We start from the raw sequence: 5,584 nt of genomic DNA on the forward strand, positions 1-5,584 counted from the left end.
GCCCACATTGCTCAATGTTCCAATTCTACTGGTAGGTGACAAGCTTTCCCGAATACCAGTCTGTATGGTGACATCCCTAAATTGGCCTTAAAAGCTGTTCTATATGCCCACAGAGCATCACACAATTTTACAGACCAATCTTTTCTGTTATGATTAACTGTTTTTTCTAAGATTTGTTTGATCTGCCTGTTTGTGACCTCTACTTGTCCACTGGTTTGGGGGTGATAAGGAGTTGACAATTTGTGTGTGATTGAATATTTCCTCATCAAAGCCTCGAAAGAACGGTTACAGAAATGTGTACCGTTATCACTGATGATCGCTCGAGGTACTCCAAACCGGGCAAAAATGTTCTCTTTCAAAAACTTGACAACGACCTTGTTGTCATTAGTTTTGCAAGCTACCGCCTCAACCCATTTTGACATGTATTCAACGGCTACTAGAATGTAGACATTTCCAAAGGAATTTGGAAATGGTCCCATGAAATCGATACCCCACAGATCAAAAAGTTCAACAGATAAGATGGGTTGTAAAGGCATCATATTTCTCCTAGTGACCTTCCCTAAAAGCTGACAGCGGTTACAGGTTTTGCAAAACTCGAATGAATCCTTAAAGAGAGTGGGCCAATACAGCCCAGATTGGAGAACTTTTTCAGCTGTTTTTCTCGGGCCAAAGTGGCCCCCACAGGCTTCCTTATGACAAAAGGATATAACACTCCTAGTTTCTTCAGTGGGAACACACCTCCTAAAGATCTGATCAGGACAGTATTTGAACAGATATGGATCATCCCAGTAAAAGTATTTTACTTGGGAGAGAAAACGGGATCTATCCTGTTTGGACCAATGAGAAGGGATCTGGTTCATGACTATGTAGTTCACAATGTCGGCGAACCAGGGAACAGATTGGATTTCTAGGAGTTGTTCATCTGGAAAATGTTCATTGATTGGAACGGTTGATGTTGGTGCATTTGGGAGTCGAGAGAGGTGATCTGCTACGGGGTTCTCTGTTCCCCTTCTGTCAAGAATTTGAATGTCAAACTCTTGAAGAAGGAGAATCCATCTAATGAGCCGTGCTTTAGCATCCTTTTTGGTCAAAAGATACTTTAGTGCGGCATGATCAGTGAAAACTTTGGTTAAGGAACCGATGAGGTAGGACCTGAATTTTTCTAAGGCAAAGACTACAGCTAAAAACTCTTTCTCTGTGACAGAGTAGTTTTGCTGGGCATCATTCAGAGTCCTACTGGCGTAGTAGATCACATGCGGTTTTCCATCAAACCGTTGTCCTAAAACAGCTCCAATCGCAGAATCAGATGCATCACACATCAGTTCGAATGGTAAGGTCCAGTCCGGTGCATGAATGATAGGAGCTGTGGTTAGCTCCTTTTTCAGATATTCAAAAGCTTTGAGGCAGTCGGGAGAGAAGACAAATGATGTATCCTTGGCTAAGAGATTGGTCAAGGGTCTAGCAATTTTGCTGAAATCCTTGATGAAACGTCGGTAAAAACCAGCATGACCAAGAAACGATCTGACATCTTTGACAGTTTTGGGAGGAGGGAGATTGGAAATGAGATCTACCTTAGCTTTGTCCACTTCGATTCCCCTATTGGAAACTACATGTCCTAAGACAATGCCTTGTTTGACCATGAAATGACATTTCTCCCAATTGAGAGTCAGATTTTTCTCCCTACACCGTTCTAGGACCAGTTTAAGATGATGCAAACATTGGGAAAATGTGTCACCAAAAATGGAAAAGTCATCCATGAAAATTTCGAGAAATCGCTCTACCATGTCGGAAAAAATACTGATCATGCAACGTTGGAATGTGGCCGGTGCATTGCACAGGCCAAAAGGCATGCGTCGGTATGCGAATGTTCCATACGGGCAAGTGAAGGTGGTTTTCTCCTGATCTTCTGGAGCGATAGGGATTTGATTGTAACCTGAATATCCATCCAGGAAACAGTAGAACTCGTGTCCTGCTAAACGCTCTAACATTTGGTCAATGAAAGGAAGAGGGAAGTGATCTTTCCTAGTGGCTAAGTTGAGCTTTCGGTAGTCAATACAGACTCGCCATCCAGTTTGGATCCGAGTGGGAATCAGCTCATTAGCCTCATTTTGGATCACGGTGATCCCAGATTTCTTTGGAACAACTTGGACTGGACTCACCCATGAACTATCAGAAATGGGATAAATGATCCCATGATCGAGACATTTCAGAATGTCTTTCCTAACGGCTTCTTTCATCACTGGGTTTAACCTACGTTGAGCATCTCTAGTAGGTTTGGCATCATCTATCAAATGGATTCGGTGTTGAACAATGGTTGGACTAATCCCTTTGATATCAGCCATGGTCCATCCAATGGCTTCCCTATTCTCTCTTAAAACAGCTAAGAGAGCTTCCTTTTGACCGGTAGTCAACTCAGAAGAAATGATAACTGGTAAAGACTCGTTCTCCCCTAAGTAGGCATACTCTAGATTTTCGGGTAGAGGTTTGAGCTCTAACTTAGGGGGTTCCTCCACAGATGGGCGAAGCTGGACTCGGGGTTCTATCTCTAAAGGTTCTCGTTGCCAGCCAACAGCAAAAACATGATTGACCAGCGGTTCTATCTCAAGTTCGTCATCAGAAAGCTCCTCAATCATTAAATCAGATGCATTTGAATCAGACTCACACTCTCCCTCTTGTTGTTCACTGGATATTCCTTGAATGAAATTCACTTCCATGGGTTCATCAGATGGATCACTAGGCTGTCTCCCTAAGTTGAAGATATTGAGGTCAACAGTCATATTCCCAAAAGATAGTTTCATCTGACCGGTTCTACAGTTTATCAAAGCATTTGAGGTGGCTAAGAACGGTCTTCCTAGAATGACGGGGATTTGACTTTTGAGATTGGAAACGGGCTGCGTTTCCAAGACAATAAAATCAACAGGGAAAATGAACTCTCCAACTTTGATCAGAACATCCTCTACCTCTCCTTTGGGAATTTTTACAGATCTATCAGCTAACTGTAGAGTGCATCTTGTCGGTTTAAGTTCTCCTACACCTAGCTGTTGATAGACTGAATAAGGAAGGAGGTTGACGCTGGCTCCCAAGTCTAGAAGTGCCTTATCAATGTGAGTGTTACCTATGACGCATGGAATTGTGGGACAACCAGGGTCCTTGTATTTCAATGGCATTGGTTTCGAAAAGATTTCACTGAGGTTGGCAGCTAAGAAGACTTTCTTGGGGACATTGGTGGTTCTTTTCTTAGTGCATAAGTCCTTCAAGAACTTTGCATAAGAGGGAATTTGTTCGATTGCATCTAGGAGAGGGATGTTGATCTTGACCTGTTTGAATGTTTCTAGGATTTTCTCAACCTGCGGGGAGTTTTTCCTAGGTTTGAGTCTATCTGGAAAGGGGGCAACGGGCCTATACCTATCTAGATCAGGCTCAATCTCAAGTTCAGCATTTTGGTCATCGGAAGGAATTGCTTCATCGGAAGGAGTGTTTTGAATGGGAGAAGGGGTTTGATCCGGTGGCATTCTAACCTGATTGTCTATTTGTTTTCCTGATCTCAGAGTGTGAATTGCATTCAGTTGAGCTGGGTTGTTGGAACTGGATCCAGTGTCTTTAGGGTTTGCAACAGGTTGACTTGGAAATTTTCCTTTTTCTCTCTCACTCACGGCAGCGGCTAGTTGCCCAAGTTGGGTTTCTAACCGGGCTATGGCTTGTGTGTTCGAGTTGAGCACTTGGCCGGTGGTTTGCATGAATGAATTTAGAGTGGTGGATGATTGGGTCAACATGTTGGTAGTTTGTGTAGAAGCTTTGATCATAGCTTCTAAACCCTTTTCTAAGACACTCAAACGTTTGTCATGATCGGAATTTGATTGATTTGTAGGCTGGTGAGGATGAGGATGTTGGTTTGGAAAAGGTGGGTTAGAAAAATTGTTCGGTGCGTTGAATGGGACAGTGTTTCCCCTAGGGAATTGTTGGTTTGACGCGGGAATAAAGTTTTGGTTTCCATGAGAATTTCCTTGGTTCCAAGCAAAATTGGGATGATTTCTCCAACCTGGATTGTAGGTTGGAGAAAATGGATCATTTCTAGGGCGCTGGAATGCAGCGTTCATCTGTTCTAAAGCATGGTTGTTTCCTAGAAGAGGACATTCCTCTGAAACGTGGGTAGGAGACTGACAGTTATGACATCCCGGGGCAGAAATATGATTGATTTGAGCCGGAGCTCGTTCCTTAACTTCTAAGGCTTCTAACCTCCGCAGAATCGTCGCCATCTTCGCTTCAGATGCAATGTTTGACTCCAGGGAAAGACCACTAGACTTAGATTGGGAAACAGATGAAACCCTGTCATCACAGTTTTCCCACTGCATTGTTTTCTCGGATAGACTCTCTAGGAATTCCCAAGCTTCATCGGCGTTTTTTCTCATAAAATCTCCCTGACACATCGATTCTAAAGATGTTTTTGAAGAATAGTCCAATCCTTCATATATGACTTGGCACAATCGCCATTTTTCTAGACCGTGATGAGGACATTGGATTAAAAGATCTTTAAATCGGTCAAAGTATTTCCAGAATGGCTCTCCCGGGACAATTTTGAAATTCTGAATGCTGTTCCTAAGCTTTACCGTTTTGTGAATAGGGAAAAATTTCTTGAGAAAAACGGTGACAAATTCCTCCCAAGTTGAGATGGAATTTATCGGTAAGCTGTACAGCCATTTTTTAGCTTTGTCCTTTAGAGCAAATGGAATAAATCTAAGCTTAATCGCATCTTCAGTTAATTCCCTCATTTTGATCATAATACATACTTCCTCAAATTCTGAGATAAATATATATGCATCTTCTGTTTCATTACCTAGGAATTTGGGAAGCATGTTAATGAAATGCGGTCTAAGCTCGAAATTTGCTCCATTTACTTCGGGGAGTCTTATGCAAGATGGAATTGCATTTCTGGTGGGGTAACACATATCCTGAAGAACTGGTTGATTTGCCATTTCTTGAATTGGTTCAACACGGATTAAGCGATGAAAATTATCCCGAACCCAAATTTGCATACACCAAAACAATTTTTTTTTTAAGGAAAAAAGAAAATTAGTTTTTTTTTTCTTTTTAAGAAAATTAATTTTTTTTTCTTTTTAAAGGAAGGAAAGAAAGAAAATTAGTTTTTTTTTATATGAGAAGATAAAGAAAAAGAAAAATCCTAACTAAAACAAATCAAGGCAATCACTTTTCAATCAACTCTAACTCTAGGGTTTAGCCTAACTCCACTAGACCAGCTCCTAACCAAAAATTCCTACAGTGAAAAGATCAAAGTTTTACCCAGGTAGTTAGCCAGGTAAGGATAGTACTAGAGGGTGATCAAAGATCAATTAAGTACCTCTTTCCTTGCGGAGCGCTTTACGCAACCCCTAAACCTTGCCTTAGACACCAACTATTCTGAGAAAACTTAAACCGTTCACTTAAGGATTTCTTGTTCCTTATTGAGCTCGAATCCTTAGGGGCCAACGTCTAATGAGTTTTAGAAGGTTTGGATTTATGAAGTGAGAAATTAGTGATTTGTGGGCTAAGGAAAGGGTGATGAAATCCCTTACCTTATCTTGATTGG

Source organism: Asparagus officinalis, chromosome 5 (genome assembly GCF_001876935.1).
Source record: "Asparagus officinalis chromosome 5, Aspof.V1, whole genome shotgun sequence".
Lineage (NCBI taxonomy): Eukaryota > Viridiplantae > Streptophyta > Magnoliopsida > Asparagales > Asparagaceae > Asparagus > Asparagus officinalis.